Source organism: Ambystoma mexicanum, chromosome 7q, assembly GCF_040938575.1.
Source record: "Ambystoma mexicanum isolate Mex_15411 chromosome 7q, UKY_AmexF1_1, whole genome shotgun sequence".
NCBI classification, from domain to species: Eukaryota; Metazoa; Chordata; class Amphibia; order Caudata; family Ambystomatidae; genus Ambystoma; species Ambystoma mexicanum.
Window position 1 is genome coordinate 329,513,873 of NC_090941.1, and position 19,151 is coordinate 329,533,023.

At 45.1% G+C, this 19,151-nt stretch overlaps 1 protein-coding gene across 3 annotated transcripts in view; it reads right to left on the reverse strand.

Annotated features, from left to right (window-relative positions):
- Positions 1-19,151, reverse strand: part of BORA (BORA aurora kinase A activator) — a 911,814-nt gene that overhangs the window by 557,844 nt on the left and 334,819 nt on the right. The gene's annotated exons all lie outside the window — the stretch shown is intronic.

Here is a 19,151-nt window from a genome sequence, read left to right on the forward strand (position 1 = left end):
AAGTTCCTTAATAAAACAAAGCTCCAAGGGGGGAGGGCTGGCTAGCAAGCCATGCGATAAGTAAGCTCTTCACCACACTCCTAAATGATCCGGCCCAAAGAAGAGGATCTCACAGCAGTTATGAGCCATGTGTCAGGGTATCAACAACGGAATACATAGAGAATGCAGAGTAGGACTGTGAACAAGAATCAGAGCCGGGATACAAGGTAACTCTCTGCAGCGAGCGAGCCTGGTGGCGTGTACAGTGAAGCAACATGGCGGCGGTCCAGGGTAGGAGATGCCCTGCTTGTTGCAACATCAAGACCCTCAGAAAACACCAGCGCTGCATGCTGCACCAGGTGGACTGACCCGAAATCGTGCGTGTTAGCAGCGGGACAAGAGTCGCTGTGGCGATACCTGAGGGACAGCGCCGGAGGACCGTCACGGGAGCCCGATACAGTGCAAGGAGCCACGGCAGTGCCTGCGCAAGCCAACCACGCAGTGTGTCAGGGGAGCCTGCAGGACTGCAACTGAAAACGGAACAGCTACAGTTAATGGCAGTGGATCCTCCCATATAGTTGCGACGCAAGGCAGCAATCCAGGGGCATGATTGCACACAGCAGCTAGGCAGCGAAACAGGAGATCAGCAGCCTGGATTTTTCGGCGACAGCAGTCTGGAGAGACAAGGACCTGTCCGCTCATGTTGCATGCAGAGGAATATACACCACTAAGGCATGTCATTAACAACACAAAGCCTGCAATACACAGGAAGCAAAGTGACATATGCAGTAGCGCAGCGCTGCAGCAGCATTTAGGCAGTGGCATAGGACAGCAGTGGCAGATACAGCGTCCCCCGCCTTGCAGACTAAATAAGTAAAGGCACTGATCCAACTGCAGGAACACTGCCATATGAAGCAATAGCCACGGGGAAGCTGGAAATCAGCACTGCGAAGCAGGTCAGACACTACTGGCACTAACAGGTGGATGCTGCCACAGCTGAATTATCTGGCTGTGTGTATAAACAAGGGCAGGACACATCCTGCCACCCGCAAGGCCATAGCATCCGGACGCAAGGTAGCGATCACTGCGTCCCGGGGGCAGGCTGTGCAAACAACAAAGCGGGCCCCCACTTGGGGCTAAACAGAGCAGGAAAACCGGACAACATTGTATGCTAGAGAGGGATGGAGACTCACGCTGCAGGCATCTGAAAGGAGGCCAAGTGACCACCAGGAAGCGGTGCAGGAAACATGGCGGCCAGACAACCCAAAAATAAGCTTAAGCAGCCCACCCTAGACACATTTGCGGCTCTCTCAAACACTAGTGTGCACACGAAGACGGGGCCGCCAGGACAGCACTCACCACTGGAGCGGACCCAAGAGGATCAGCAAATACTTGCGGCAATAGCAGCTCTGAAAATTGCACCAGAAGCAAAGATGGACATTATCAGTATTGATATGAATGTCCTACGGCAGGATGTCAGGGCGCTGGCAGATCGCCCTGGCACACTGGAAAAACAAGTGAGCGCGAACACCACAGATTTGACAAGGACCACAAAAAACATTGATACTACAACAACAAATAAAGAACTGGGAAGGGTGCATGCAGAAGGACGCGCAGGAAGGAATAATGTACGTATTATCGGGCTGCTGGAGGGAGAAGGTACAAACCCAACCAACTTTGTGGAAAACATGTTACACGACATAGGTCCTGGAAACCTGTCTCATGGCTTCACAGCAGAGCGTACTCAAAGCTCTTACCAGGAGACCACCTCCCGGAACCCCACCACGGCCCATCATAGCCCGCATATTAAATTATAAGGACCAGGAAAGAATTCTTAAACATTTCAGAAAAGGAGGCACGATACTAAAAGCATCAGCGAGAATCGCAGTGTTCGCGGACTACACCCAGCAGGTGCAAAGACAAAGGATGCAGTTCAACATGGCGAAGAAGCGACTCTGAGGCCGGCCTACAGTATATGTTGCTCTAGCCAGCAAGGCTAAAAATAATGCATAATGGTCGTACAAGGTTCTTCGATACCTCGGAGGATTCACAAACATGGATGGATGCCGAAAACCTACAATCGAAGATGGACGGCCAGGTAGAAGCCAAGGCAGACGTGTAAACGAGATCTGACAGGCTGGGCAATCCCATGGAACAATGGCATGATATATCAAACACAGTCAATGCTCCGATACCATACTTTGGCGACACCACCCCTGGGAACTCAGGAGTACCATACTCAGATCCTAGGCTACAAAAAACAGGGGACAAAGAAGCAACCTTTACCCACAGTAGTTTGGTTGACCAGGATACTAGCTGTTACGTATCCAGCTGCCGCAATCTCTGGACACTGGACGAAGATACTAGTGCAAAGGTAAGAAGGGGGCATGCCAGAGCCTGAGGAATTGAGCTGGGTGTAAGTTGGGACTGGGGTAATTAGCAGGGGAGGGAGGGTCAGTTGGGAGACAGCCTATGTAACCGAATAGTGCGCAGATGTTTGGACCATACCATGGCTTCGGCAGACTTGAAAAAGCTCCATTGCTAGGTGAACTCAAAGTAGCCTCTTGGAATGTAAGAGACCTAAATAGCTACATTAAGAGGAACAGAGTGAAGACATACCTACACCGCCAAAAAATAGATGTAGCGCTCCTACAGGTGAGACGCATCCACCCCCTGCGGCTAAAACTAAAACACCTTATTATGGGGGCTTGGCTTAGTGGATCTATGGCGAGAGCGCCACCCAGGTGACTCGGGATACTCACACTATGCAGCCCCACAAAACTTTTCACTATGTTAGATTTATTTACAGGAGCAGAAACCTCAAGAGAGATGCCTTCAGCAGAATATAAGGCGAGGGTACCATCGGATCACTCCCAGTTAATAGTATCATGGCGCGCTCTACCACCTAGAGCGTGCATCCCAACCTGTAAGATAAGGAGAGGCCCTGTAAGATGAATTCTGGGAACATCTCAGAGAGGGGATTAAAGAGCAATTCAAATACAATACTGGTAGCGTCTGCTCAGACGCTATGGGAGGCCTTCAAAGTAGTAATCAGAGGCATAGCAATAGCCAAAGTAGGAGGTATACGAGCTGCAGTAGTAAAAGAAATAGAAGCGGAAGAGAATAGATAGAGAAGGAGATCAGAAAGTATATTCGAGAGGGACCGTTTGGGGCATGAATGTTTAAAGCACTGGGACAGGTCAGCTACCCTGAATTATACTAAATACATAGAAAGACAACATGCGATGGGAGACAAGCCAGGGCGCTTGCTGGAGTAGCTATATAGAAATAAATCGAAGCGTGAGCTAATATAGGAAGTAAAAGACCAAAATGGAATAGCACATGCGACACAAGGGATAAATACCTGCTTCCTTAAATACTACCAGGGGTTATATGCAGATCCGGCAGGGACACAACCGGGGACATAGAAGTTCTAGCATACATAGTCCTTCCAAAATTAGACAAGGACACAGCGGCACAGTTAGAAGCACACAGAATGCTGGAGGCGATGGGAATGATTGTTAGAGAGCTACCAACAGGGAAGACACCAGGGATGGATGGGATACCCAGCGAGTTCTATAAAGAGTATGGGGAGGAGGTCCTGCCCTCGAAGTTAGTAACTTAACTATTAACGAGGCATTTGACAAGGAATCTCTTCCGCTGTCGCTGAGAGAATCCCCAATCATACCACTGCTGAAACCAAAAAAGCCTGACACAGGCTGCGGCTCGAATAGACCCCTGCCGCTTTTCAACCAAGATGGTAGGATATTAACAGCCCTGTTGGCTAGCAGGCTTAAATGAGTGATAGCCAGGTTGGTATACCCAGATCAAACAGGATACGTCCCAAATAGGAATATCACAGGAAACCTTCGTAAATGACACCATGTCATAGACCAGACCAATGATTGCAGTAACCTCTACGCTATAGCTTCATTAGATGCAGTGAAAGCCTTTGACTCGGTCAGATGGCCATGGCTGTTTTCTACGCTAGAGAACTATGGCATAGGCCCTACATACATACAGTGGGTGCGTCTTTTGTACAATAAGCCAGTGGCCAGAGTACAAATGGGCAACCTGATTTCGGAGCAATATATTAGCCCTAGAAACTCTAGCAGTGTAACTACGGGAGGAACACGGGGAAGCGGCCATTGATAAACAACAGGGGACTGGGGGGGGGGCACTTTATTTCCCTGTATGCCGATGACATGCTCATTTACTTACAAAATCCAGAGACCAACTTGCAATACATTTTGGATGCATTGGAGCGATATGCAGCGATCTCAGCTATTACAGTTAGTGAAAACAAATCATGTCTATTCCCATTAGCGGGGTACACAAGGTAGAAGCCAAGTACATTACTGGTGCTGCCGGTGCAATGGGCGACAGAAAAGTTGAAATATCTGGGGGTGGACATATATCACGACCCCAAAATAGAATACTTCATAATGCAGACATGGCCCACATGTTTTGGGCTTGCCCGGGGATACATCAATTCTGGACAGAAATAGCATTTATGCTGGCAAGGGCAGATATAATACTAGATGTGGAGTCACCAACGGCCTGCCTACTGGGCATATTCGTGCACCCGAAGAAGAGGAAGCGCATTAGCAAACTGAAAGACCTTGCATACATCCTGGCTAAGCACAGGATAGCAATGAGCTGGAAGGCAAGCAGACAAGAGGTGAAGGTGTTGTGGAAAGACATCCAGAAATGGGCACGAGCTGAGAGGTATGGCAAGATCCTGCCCAACGGGGTCAAAGTGAGCAAAGCACAGATTTGAATTCATTGAGACAATTGCTGCGCGAACTGCAGGCTTCAGTGGCAACTGCTACTAAAACACAAGTGGGAGCCAATTAAATCCATTAAGGAGCGTGAGACCGCTGCATGTGAACAGGATTTACGCACACAAGGTCAACAAGAGACATGGGAACATAGGCTGGGGGAGGGCAGGAGTTTGGGGAGGGAGGGGTACGCAACACTACTCATAAGTACATTGTCAAATGCAAAAGATGACTGTACTTTGAGTGTTTGTTTGAAAACCAATACAACAAACAAGTTCCAAAAGGTGCACAAACTAAAGTTCAATTTGGGTTTGCCTTGCCTTTCAATGTAGTCAGTTTCATATATCCAAATGGTTCACCAGACTTGACGTTAGGGGGGGTGACTCCCCCCTCTCCCCCCTAACCTTTCCAGAGCCAGAGTGCTAAGGGCAACAAATCCTCTTCCCCTGGTCATTTCCATTTTAACATTGGCTAAGAGGATGCCTCCCTCCTCTTAGCTCTCACAAAGTCCTCAATCCACAGCCCTGGCATACTTTTCTGTCAGGGGGCGTCCCTCCTCTCTTAATGTATGGGTCCCAAACCCATGTCTCAGTTCCACCTTTGGCAGACCTGGCTCACTCGTCTTCCATGTACTGTGACTATGAGGATCATGAGTACAGCTCTCCTCAAGAGAGGAGAGTCCCACATTCACCTCCTTATGTTGCTAAATGTCTACTACTTCTTCCACTTCAAACACTTTTACTTCTGTAGACTTAAACAAGTATTTGCCCCTTTTAAGTATTAAACTGCGGTTTCCCAAACCTTTTATGGGCCCCCAACCCTTGTCTCAGGTTTTGTAATGCTGTACTTTGGTTGGGGTGCTAGGTCTCCTTGTGCCTTCCTGCTCCCACCTCCCCCTGCGTAACTTTATACTTAGTCCACAAGGGTCCTGGGCCTAAGTCGTTCTGGTAAGAGTCTAGGGCTTCTAAGGTTTTCCTTCAGCGGCTTCAACAGTTGCTCTCTTCCAGTGAGTGAGTCTCCTGGTTACCTCAGTCCCTTGAAGAGTGTTGATTGTCCAGGGTCTTCACAGAGAGCGACTCCAGGCTTCCTCAGTTCCCCACAGACGGCCGGGGACTAAGGGTTCCCCTTCTCTTTGGATATGGTAGTGGTCCAAGCCCCTTCTGCTCCTGCACATGATTCCGGTTCACTGTACCTACAGGGAAGGCTTGATAATACTTCCTGGTTCTCTTCCTTCATTTCCATTGGGAGGGAACCAATAGTAAATCAGCAACCACTAGAATGTTTAAAGTGGTTTGTGGAGGTAATCCGTGTTCCTTTTTTCTTCTCCCTCGTGTCAGTACCTACAAGGCAATCTACAGGAAGGAAGGTTGCCTGCTTCCTCGTACCAGTACTTTTTAGAGCAACGGCAGGATGGCCACCATTCATGAATTTATTAGGGAGGAGGTTTCTAGGGCCAGGATATCTAGGGATAGGTTTCAGGATATCATAAGAAGTTCCTAGCCCTTTCGGAGTGATGATAGCTTGTGCTTCGTCGCAACACCCAGCAGAAGATAGTAGCAGCACTGGCTCGCAGGCGCCTTTCTCAAGGCTTGAGGGACGGTTGTCATGCAGTAGACTTTTCTCCGGTTCTTAATCCTAGTCTCGGCCGAGGGGACTTTCAAGGGCAGGGTCCAGTCTCTGGAGTTTCAGGAGGATGCCTGCAAAGTTTCGGACGAAACTGCACGTTGGTGGACGTTGCACAGCAAAATGACACAGGACCCCAAGTTTTGGTGAATTGCGGGCCGGGGAGATAGCAGCTCTTCCACGGAGGGCGCAAAATGCAGTTTATCATGGGACTGGTTATGCCCACCAGTCCAAGGAACGACGCAATCTGCTTCAGGCTTCCCTGTCGCACAGAATTTGAGGTCGGGACTGCAGCCATTACGCAGACAGCTCTGGGGGTTGCTGGCAGTGGCTGCAGATGTCCTCCTTTGGAACTTCAATTCCAGTGGTCGACAGTTTCTGCTCCAGGACCCTTGTCTTTTATGCAAGAAAACTGGCTGAGCCCACCAATCACAACACATGCATTCAAACTTGGGGGCTGGGTGTCCAAAGGGGACCGCCAGCCTCCCAGCACAAACTGGTTCCAGGCACAGCGCAGGACAAAGACCAGGGGAGTTGTGTCACCTCCACCATTTCCTGTCCTCTCAGGCACTCGGAGAGCCTTGGCAGGCTTTCCAAAGGAAGCCAGCATTAGGCTGCCATCTTAACAGTAGCACACACCTCACAGTACTGCACATAAGTATGTGCATCCACTGGAATGAGTGCTTGGTGAGGTGTTGAAAGATGCATGTTTGAGAGGTTAGCGAAATTGGAGAATTGTAGCGGCATTCCGAGCAGACACGGGGATCGGGTTCCAGAGAGTGGGTGCATGACAAGAGGATTGTCTGCGGGTCCTCTCTTTGCGGACAAGTTGTGAATCAAGCCGGTTGGTCGATTTGCTGTGCAAGCAGCTTGTGCCACCAGATATGTGGAGCTTACCCACAGGTACGCAGGTGTGCTTCTCACGACTGCTTTGTAGATATATGCAGTCTTGAACAGTATCTTGGCTTGGCATGGAAGCCAATGTAGGTAGCATAGGATGGGGGTAATTCTGATACATTTCAGTGCTCCTGTAATAAAACATGCTGCAGAGTGGTGGACTGTTTTTAGGGAAGCCAAGTGAGCAGCTGGGAGCCCTATCAGGAGAACATTTTCACCATAGTTGTTTGCGACAACAAGGGCCTGCACAACAGTCTGGAGGTCCTGCGGCGGGATGAAGGGTTTGACTTTTCAAAGGGTAGAGATTAAGAGCCAGCTTATTTGGGCCCTCTTGGCTATATGTTTCTGGAAGGACAGGTTGCTGTCCATGGTGAAGCCTAAGGATGTTGCTGAGTCAAAGTTGTGGATCAAGTCCTTCTAGGAACATATCATTGAGCCATTGTTGGACATGTTTTTTAGCGGGCGGACAGAGGAGGACAGATTCCGTCTTGGATGGGTTTAGTTTTGTTTGAGGTAGGCAGTTGAAATCCAGGACTGGATGATGGCTAATTAATCGCGGAGACTAATGATGTCCTGCACGCTGTTTACTCATGTACAACTGAGTATTGTCTGCATGTTGGTGGATGACTATATTGGGATCTTTGAGGAGAGTGCCCAAAGGCTCAATGTAAAGGTTCAAAAGGATTGGTGAGAGGATAGAGCATTGTGGGATTCTGCAGGACACCTGCAGTCTGTTAGAACGCAACTAGTTCCAGTGAACAGCCTGGTGTCCGCCTAAGAGGTAGGAGGTTAACCAATTCCGGACAGTGCCAGAGAATCGCATCCTGTCAGCAAGGAGGTAGAGAGGGATGCAGTGGTCGCCTGCAGCCGGGAAGACAAGGAGGCATATGCCGCTCTTATCTATGATTTGGAGGGCCTCATCCACCACTTTGATAGTGGCTGTGTCTATGCTACACAACCCTAACATATGTAGTTGTGAAGCAACTACTTTTCCCAAGATTTTGCCAATAAACGGGTTGGTTCGTAATGGGTCTGTAGTTGGCTAGGTCGTCTGGATATGGAGTTGGTTTTTTCAAAGGAGGTCGTATGAGACCAGTTTTGAGGGTTTCCGAGAATTATCTTTCTGCGAGGGAGGCATTTATGATGCTGAGGAGCGCAGAGTCCGTCAATTGTTTAATGATGGTTGGGGTAATTATATCGTAAGAGTAGATTTGAGAGAGGCAATTATTTTTAAGAGATCCGGGGGGAAAGGGGAGATAATTCAGTCCAGAGGGGCTGTGTGCATGCAGGGGTGCAGGGGGATTCTAAAGATGTGAGGTTTATTCAATGGTCTCTCAGATTTTGTCCATTTCTGTAATAATAAATCTGTTTCCATCGCATTTCTTCCGAGATACTGGTCCCTCGGGGTCGGATGAGGGTTTGGTACAATGCTTTACTAGTTCAAAGAGGGCTTTGCTCCTGTTGGCGGCTGCTGCAGTGCTGGTGGAGTAGTAAGCAGCTTTGGCCTCTGTAATCAAGAGTCCTACGGTTTGTGCTGAAAGATTTGAGGTTGGTGAGGTCTCCAGAGTTATGGTTTTTGCGCCGCAGTTTGTCTAGGGATCCGATTGAGCGCTGGTTGCAGGCTAGCTCGGGGTGTACCATGGGGCGGATGGTTTGATCTTTGGCCGCAGGATTTTAGGGGGGGGGCATGAGTGTTCACCAGTTTCATAGCCGAGTTGCTTAATAGTTCCAGAATGCTCAAGGCATTCCCTGTGGTGGGGAAGTCTATAAAGTTTGCTTTCAGCTCATTGTCCGGGAAGGTTTATTTATTTTTTTTTATTTACAATTCATGCATTTTACAACAGTTCTAAATCATTCCCCCCCACCTTCAGTAATCGCAAACAGTCAGTGTAGATCTAAAAATCTTCCCCAGATGTTCTCAAATTGTGCACTCTTTTTCTAGTGCTTGTATATTATCCTTTCCTTATCTGCAGGTTTTGACATTCCATCTTACCAACATTCCTCCTTGGGAGATGCCCTTGATTTCCACAATCCTAATACCAGTTTTTTCACCATCATGGAACCCCTAAACAACCACATTCTTTGGGACACACATAAGTTGTCCAACTTTTCATCATCGCCGAAGATTAAAGTAAAAAAAAAAAAAAAGAAAAATTGTAGTCCAGGGAGAGCCCCCGTACATTTTTGAAAATAGTGCAAATTATTCCCCAGAAATCTCTCACGCTGACACATTCCCAAAGCATATCCTCTAATGTTCCCACTCTGTGAGAGCAGCCCCAGCAACTATCCGTGTCAGACATTCCTCTTTTGTATAACCTCTCTGGTGTCCAGTAGACCCTGTTTTAAGATCCTAATCGGTCGCTATCTTTCCCTAAAGCTCACAGACAAGAAACACCTTCTTACATACATTTGCCCAACGCTCCAATGTCATTTCACATGGTATTCTTCTCATCCATTCCTCTAACAAGTCGGTATTGCATGTTGCCCTAGACCCAACCAGTTCATAGTATTTGCTTGCCACATGACACTCAATTTTGGCCTGTGCATTGAAACGCTTGAAATCAGCCCCCCCCTTCCGCTGAGACGTCTCCAATAGCCCTCTTCAGTTTTAGGAAATCACGTTGCGTCCAATTCCGTATCCGACAAGTTGCTCGTATTTGATCTAAAGTCATCCACCTACCCTTTCATCTGTGGTCTCCAATCCATTGCACTCCTCCGATAAACCAATCCAGCCAGAACAGGGTCTCAACATGCTCCCTTATTTCAGGGTTGTACCAAAAGGATGAGCCAAGACCATTTTAAGACCATTGACCTCCTTCCCCCCACCCCCATAAGGAAAGTTTCAATAATTTCCACCCCTCCAGATCCTGTTTAAGGTCCACAGGCAAAACCTTGTCTGCCAAACACCCAAGTACTTCAGCTTCTCTCAACACCATTTGAATCCAGAGTCCTCTTAGTATTCGCTGTAAGCGGCATTGCCTCAGACTTTGTCCAATTGATCTTATAACCAGAACTAATATTCAAGTTCGCTACCAGCCCCATCAATTTCAGGAGCGATACCTCCAGATCTCTCAACACCAGCAATAAGTCATCTGCATAAAGCCACAAAAAACATAAGAACAGGGACACCAGGTATATCACACTCCAGTCATACCTGGTCAACACCAATGTATATGGGGTAAAAAAAAAAAAAAAAAAAAAAAAAAGGAGGCCAGAGTTTATATGATTCTGTAATGGGAAATGCAAGGTAACAAGACTGTCTATTGGTAACAAATAATCACATCTAATCAAAACCAGACAACGATATGTTAGAACATGAAAGAATTCAATTCACATCCTGTATGTCAATTATATGGTAAATGTATTACTCTTAAAACAATCCATTAATGGAATATTAAAAATTTGCAAAGTGCAATTTGTAAAACACGATAATTGTCCAACACACATCTGTTGTAGATAGTAAATGTCTGATACAATAAATGTAACAAAATACAAAGAAAAAGAAAAACTGCATACACCTCTAAAAACGCTCACACACATTCACACAGCATACCCATAACCAAATAATCACCTAAATCGAATTAAACAAAATTAATGGCAATTGGAAATAAAACAAGCATGAAATTCATATCTAAATTCAGCTATTAACAAATCCTGAATATAATACTCCAGAAAAACAAAACAGTTAAATACATTGATACCATAACTAGATCGGTTTCTTTTTATATCCGCCCCAATCTTCTATTGTGTGGAAATTCGTCAAGGGTTGGTTGACATAAAAGTCTTCAGGTAATAACAATTCTTAACAATTGCTGTACAACAGTCATGTATCTTGGATTTCACCTATATGTGTAAAAGAAGCATAATATTACTGAACTGTGATTATTAAAACAGTTCAGACTGCTCAACACAATGCTATCAATGCGTCATGGGCAAATGGTCAAAGGACCAAATCAAGGAACTCGCACTCACCCTATAGACAATTCATTAGTCTTGCTCGTGGAATAGAAGTAATACAAATGTCTTTGTGGTACTGGAATGATGTCATACAAGCCACAGTGTGTCCAAAGGGGGGTTGGTAAGGTAGTTTACAACAGGACAAACATGAGCCAAAAAAATAATAAAAGGATAAGAAAAAAAGAAAAGTATAAGAGAAAATCATCCAGTGTTACCTCTTATAAACTAATCATAAGTCAACATAGAGAGTGTAGTACAAAGCACTCAATAAGAGTGAATGGTCAATTCTAAAAATCGAATACTCGCACTAAAAATTGTCACATGAACCACATAGACCACAATGGTTGGTTCATAAAAACTTGGGAACCGAATTCGCAGTCATGGGCTACTGGTAAGTCACCAATCACAAATCCTGGTCTTGACCATGTGCAAACTAAAACATCAATAAACGCACCAGTCCATCAGTACCTCTGACCATTATTCCAGGTAAATTACTGGCCGCCTAATACCGATAATCCATTGGTGCTCCAGTCCGAAAGCTTACTTGTGAATGGTATCCTGGGCCAGACAGATAAGGAGTCTCGGTAATCCTTAATGCTCTGGAAACTAAATGTGTCTCGTAGGAGTGCTAAATGCAGTTGTGGTCCAGTCAGTGCTGCAAGAGGACACAACAGGCAATCAATTGCTGTGCAGGTGTGAAGCTTGTTGCATGTACAGAACAGAAAATATATCTTTCGGGTGTGTAATATTAATACGCTCCGTATCTATACCAAAGTGAATGCACATGCCGCCTGGTAATTGTTATATAGTCGGGTCCGGTACTGATACGGCTAACGCCAGTCCACCAGCTCTTATCGGATATAGTCTAAGGGTATCAACATAACTGTATGCGAATTAGGGCACTGCAGCTCATTCCATTGGCAGACCAAAACACAAACTATTATTATGGTTCACCTACCCGTCGGTGAAGCCATATAAGTTAAAGCCACATCGTAGCTCTTACCAGGCATCTTGCTGTGGGGATCGGCACCATACTTAGTCACAAATCCATACCATCACAGTGATTAGAGGACGGACTTCGAAACTTGTTTAAATATAGTCCCCTCCTCCAATGAGAGACTCCCTCAGTCGTCTCGTTTTAATGGCAGTCATGATACTGGCGCACCTGCCACTGGTACCTGGATGTCTCAGACAATTCCAGTCACGCTTACTTCTCTTCCATCAATATTCTCTGTCCAGAACGCTAGGGACACTACAATGGGGGTAGCAGTATCGTTGTCAATTCACATATAGACTACCAATAGACTATTCAAAATCAGTGGTGGACATCATAGAAATTCAAAGAATGTATAGGCGTCCAGATATATTTTTGGGAGGAAAAAGGGAAGGAACTGCTAGATACTTCATCATACACATGCCATCATCACCAGCCTCTATGGAAACCAGGCCACCTGTTCATTCAGACAGACCATATGGCTTTTTGTGAGAAATATCCATCTCATTTCTTCCTTCAATAAGGTTTTCTCGTCTGTGCTCATATTATTGGAAGTACAAACTTTTTTCAAGATGGACCATGTCAATTCCTCACATCCATGGTTGTTTGACACAAAGTGTCCAACCATCGGAGCTGTCATTACTTTGTTTCTGATACAACTCTTATGTTCGCCGATTGGCAAAACTGAACGAAAAATAAAAATTCCAATGTATAATTTGTGTCACGGGCACCAAATCGCGTAAACACCACCACCCGTGTTGCATTTCGCAAATGGTTTCTGCTGCCATGGTCTCGTAAGGCCAATGTCTACACTTGTACTTTGAGTTTGGGGGCAACATTTGCACATGCCACAAGGGGCATGTCCGCCTGTTTTTTTCACGCCCCATTGTTCTGTAATGGTTTGTTGTGAAATAGACCCATTAGAAATATCATTGATGGTCACCAATTTCTTCAAGTTTCTTCCTCGTTTGAAGGCACATCTTGGGCCCAGAATCGGATTGGTCCCTTTTAACATATGCCAATTCCTTTTCATAATCCTGATGACTTTATTCGAAAGAGGATGAGAAGTTCTCCCAAATAGCAATCCGTCTGATTCTTGAAGGGGCAATTTTTTCTTGTATTCCAACAAGGCGCCACAATGATTATTGGTGGCCTTCTTCAGAGACTGTTTGACAATTTTCCTGGGATACCCTCTGCAGATCGGATTCTTGCTCAAGGTTTCTGCAGCATCCAGGAACACATTTCTATTGGTGCTGTTCCGTTTCAACCTAAGAAATTGCCCAAAAGGCAGGTTTTCTCTTAGAGTTTTCAGATGAAAACTGTCTTATCTCAGCAAAGAATTCCTGTTGGTTTGTGGAAAGGTCTTATTTCAAAAGTGTTAGTGTTTGTATTAGCCACAGTGTTTAAGTCTACAAAATCTATCTTGTGCCTATTATAACGAATAGTACATTTGCGGAAGGGATCGATCCCATTCAGCCAGTCAAAAAAAGCCAAAAGTTCTACTTCAACTCTGTGCCAAATCACCAGCACATCATCGATGCATCTCTTCGAGAGGGTTTGTGATGTAGAAATAAATTGGTTACACAAAAAATGCTCTTCTGTTCTACACAGTCAACGTAAAGATTGGCTAATGTGGGAGCCACTGCTGACCCCAAGGCAGTGCCATGAATTTGTTGGTAAAAGTTATTGTTAAACTTGAAGTAATTTTCTGTCAGCAAAATCATAGTGCACCAAAGTATAAATGAGTTTGGCCTGACATCTGACTCTTTTTGCAAATAGCAATTCCTCAATCGTGTCCAGCGTGGCCATCTCAGAAATGTTGGTCTACAGGCATACTATATCAAGTGTCACTAGTATATCCTCCGTCATTAAACTGGAAGTTCTCAATAAGATTAGTAAAACTTGTGGCATCGTGTGTATATGATGTAATTTCTTTCATATATCCTTTCAGAAAAGAATCGGCACATTTTGCCAGTGGTTCTAGTAATGAGTTAGTGCCAGAGACAATAGGTCTTCCCGGAGGATGGATAAGAGCCTTATGTACCTTGGATAGAATGTAAAATTGAGGTATGCTTGGATCAATTTTGACCAAGTACTCTGCTTCTTTTTTTAGTTATCCACTTTCTTTCCCTAGCTTTTTCTATTTATTTGCTATGCGGGACTTGAGGCGGATAGTCTGATCACTTGCCAAAAGCTATCTATCACATTCTGTGATGTAATCTACGTGGTCTGCATAAAGCCACCATTTTTGACTGACTATGCCGTATCTTATTCCTTGTATTTTTTCCTCTTCTCAAATTGCAGTGGCTAGAGTATCGATAGCAATCACAAACTATAGTGGTGACAATGGGCACCCCTGTCTGGTGCCACGTTCTAATACAAAAGACTCAGACCCGATTCCGTTTGTTCCCACATCCACAGTAGGGGTACAGCAGCATTCCCCAATTAACATGACTCCCCAGAATCCATCCTTTCTCGTACAGCATATAAATGGTCCCAGTTAACCAAATTAAACGCTTTATCTGCATCCAATTAAAAAGTTGCATCATCATCACTTCCATCATCAATGTTATCGTTTGTAGTAGCCTTCTCCTATGGTTTGCGCATGTCGCCCCTTTACGAAACCCATCTGGCTTGTGTGAATCAACCATGGCAGCAATATTTCTAATCTGCTGGCTTGTTTTAGCCAGAACTTTATTATCTGCATTCAGCAGGCTAACGGGTCGATAGTTTGAAGGTAACGTTTGATCTCTATCCTTCATCATCAATGAAATGGACACGTGACAGGTCGTCTGTTGTAAGACCCCAGTGGCCAACAAAGCCTTCTACATCTCGCCCAAAAGTCAGAATACTGAATCCGGCATAACCCGGCAAAACTCCATAAGAAGCCCATCTGGTCCTGGGCACCTCACCGAATTCAGGGACAAGGCGGATTCTTTCAATTGCTCTAAAGTAAAATAATCTTCCAGGGATGGCCACTCTATGTCAGACAGTTTCTTTAGGTGTAAATCTTCACCAAATCCCAGCATGTTTCCGGATACAGTATTCTCAGAGTAAAGAACTTTATAATATAAATTATCATGAAGACTTAATTTATCTCTTTTGGGCTGATAGTTATGGTGCCATCAGATTTAGCAATTAAAGGGATTGCTCTCTCCACTTCTTGTTTCCGTAAGCGATGAGCTAAACATTGGTCACATTTTTCACCCTTAATACACAAGTGTATGTTCTGCTTTCTCCAATTTTTTTTTTTTTTTATTAAAGTAACTTTTAGGGTGACTTAGTTCCCAAACTTTCTAACTTTTTGGATTTTGCATCACTTCCTGCTCATTTTTTAATCTGTAAATCCAACTCATGGGTATCTGTGGTGGGTTTTCTTTTCAGACTACTGGACAACCAGATCAGTAGACCTCTCATGGAGCACTTGAAGGCGGCCCAGACCAACCTCCGTTTCTGCTCTCCCATGTGGTTCTCTTCAATGAAGTGGTTTGCTTTGCTAATAATCTTCTCCACAAACTACTACTCCTCCACCAAAAGCAAGGCGTTCATTCTCCATGTTGATTCCCTTGCAGCACTGAAACACAAGGCCAAAGTCATCTCCAATGGAGCATGATCCTCTAAATGGATATGCCTAATCACGGCCCCATTATAGTTTGATGTTGCAAATCCCGCCGACAGTAGCATATTAATCCTTGAATAAGTTTTGTGGGCACTCAAAACTCATCTCTAGTAGGAGGTTGAAGTGTCCAAGTGTGAACTATGTTGTGTTCCTTGAGCAAGTTATTTAAGGCAGCTGATTGGCCGCTTTTTAACCGTACTGAAGAGTTATTACTTCTGTCCACCATACGGTCCATTATATTGAAGTCCCCTCCCAGTATATTATTCATGTTATTCAAATTCTGTAATGTCTAGGCAACGTATCTGAAGAATGATCCATAATCCACTGTTGGAGCGTAGATGTTACATAGAGTCAGAACTTCTCCTTGAATATTCATCAATAGCATTACCAGTGTGTCCTCCTTATACCAGTATTGCTTCAGCACCTGAATTGCAAGATTCTTCCGAATTAGAATAGCTACACCATGTGATAGTGAGTTAAATGAAGAGCCATATACTTTTCCAACCCATCCCTTCCTCAACTTATCCGTCTACTCTTGCGTCGGGTGCCTCTCCTGTAACAGGCACACATCCGCCTTAAGATTCAAGTGACTAAGTATCTGTTTCCGCTTTAGAGGACTATTGTTTCCCTTTACGTTCCTGGAGATGAATCGCAATTCATACTGTACAGTAGCCATATTTGCGTCATGTGGGAATCCCCAGAGGATACCAACCTGGTCTGCAATGTGCAAAATAAAAGAATTAGTCCACACCCTCTTACGGTAGTACTGGCCTGAAGATGCACCAACCTAAGAAGAAAAAACATTCAAATAACACCCCCCTGCCCCCCCCGGCTCCCTCCACCGGGAACGAGTTTGAAGGAGTAGTGTTGAATGAACAGGGTTTACAAAAGTGCAGCCAACATTTTAGGCAAATGGTGACCCAGTTGTGTCCCTTACCGCAGCTGCAAAGGCAGCCTGCAACAAAGGCCCACATGTCATGCAAAAAGGTACACTGCCACCAGCCTGTCAGGTGAACATGTAACAGTAAGGGAGACAAGTTACCCCTCAGCACTCCACATAAGGAGGGGTGTGCTGATCTCACAAAATAAAATGCATGAGGGACAAAAGGGTGTCCCCCCCCTTCCCTGGTAACTTGTGTTAACACAGGTAAAGTAAAAAGGAAAGCTCAAGGAGCTTCCAGCAACACTGCACAGAAAGTGCAGTGTGCTGCAATAATAAACTGTAGATGCCAGAAAACATGGAGGAAAGTACCAAACAGGTAAAGAATAAAGTTCCCAAGGTTAAGATAAAAGAATAGGTGAGTGTGGAAAAAGGTTCCCACTCACTCAGGAGAATCAGTCCAAAAAAACAATAGTCCAGCAATAATACTGGGGAGCTCACAAAGTGGGGAGAATTTCACTCAAGGAGGAACATCTACCAACACAAACTAAGAAATATAAGAATCTAATGTTATTGCTTACACTTGATAGGTCATGCATCCTTAGTCCACACCAGCCAAGCCCCTACCACCTGAACTGCATCAATAAGACTCCCACACTCTCCCAGTTTCATACCAATAAATCCCACAAGATTGATTAGTCTATGCGTCTCTGCATTTGTTAAGTACAAGGTAATCAAGCAAATAATCAAGGATGTTGTGATAAAACAACAGCCCTACAGCACTTTGATAGACTGTGGTGTCTGACAATGCATTGCCTTTGGAGGAATTGTGTGCCATGACCATGTTTCACGCCTGAAGTGCAGGTGGGGATTTTCTCATTTATTGCCCCTGGACGAACTAGGGAAGTTGACCAGAATGTCAGTGGGAGCAAGTGAGGGGTGGCCAGGTATCGCGCCTGGTTGAACGGTTAGGGTTGGCCATTCATGGTACTTGTACCAATTGTGAAGGTTTAGCACATGGCACCATATTTGTGAAGATTCACTGTGCTCTCCACCTGGAAGAGATTGTAACTATAGCCCATGTTCTACTAGTGGTAATTTGTATTGCTAACAATATGTTTCAGCTGAATAGAATCAGAGGATGACACTTCCTAAACCAACAAGTGCATCTACAACAAATCTCCATCAGAGTTTCTAGATACGTATAAACGCACCACTTGGTGGACACTGACTGCAGACATGGCTACCCGCACACATCGGAATACAGCAACGACTACAACTAATTCTGTCTCACTGGTCACAATTGTTCTGCCTACTCACACCAGACTATGCCTCCACCCTACCCACACTACAATGGATACTATAGAAATAAGCAGAACCTAAAAGCTGAACGCCTCACCCCAATCTTGAAGGAAGCCTTATCCACCAATATCGCCTCCATGGACAACCCAAATAACCTTGCAGGCCTCTATCATAACTGTCTCAAAACTACTATTGACACCTTAGCGCCACTCAGAACTAAAACACGACGTCCAGACAAACGCACACATTTCTGGTTAAACGAAAGAACTCGTACTACTCAGACGCAACAAAGGAGCCCTGGAACATATCCACAAAAAGACCCTCTCCCCTGACTCTTCCAAAGCATTCATAGAAGCCAAAATCTACGAAGTAGCCATGATAACGCACAAAGCAAATGCCCTGAATACCCGCATTAGTAACGCGTCCTCAAACACCAAAGAGATTTTCACAATACTGAACTGGAAAACCCTGTTCCATCCTACACTCCAGTTACCTCTAGTAAAGCCTGGTGTACTACTATACAAAATGCCCTACCATCCAAAATACAATTACTCCAAGGTAAAATCTCAGCCAAAAGAAAGCTCTTGGCCAACAAGAACGCCCTACTGCCCCCATCAACTTTAGATCGTTCCAGCAAGATCACCAACACCCAATTCAAATTGACTCCAGTATGTCAAGACCAAGTGATAGACACCATCTCCAATCTAAAACCCTCAAATTTTAAAGGAGACAGCTTCCCAGCACACCTAGTTAAATTGTGCGCTCCCACGCTTACTCCCATCACCACCAAATTTGTCAATGCCTCACTCACCCCAAATACTGTCCCCACCAGTATCAAAGAAACCTGGGTGACCCCTCTCCTAAAAAATACCCTGGACACAACAGTTCCCACAAATTACCACCCCATAACTGTTCCTTTTTTGCTAAAAATCATTGACAAGACAGACTATGCACAAATACAAACCCGCCTCGAAAAAACCATCTCCTAGGAGCCAGCCAATCTGATTTTAGGCCTAACCACAGTACTGAAACAGCACTTCTGGATCTTAAAATCCAGATGGACTCCATAAGGGACGCAGGCAAACTCTGTATTCTTTTACTATTAGATTTGTCAGCTGT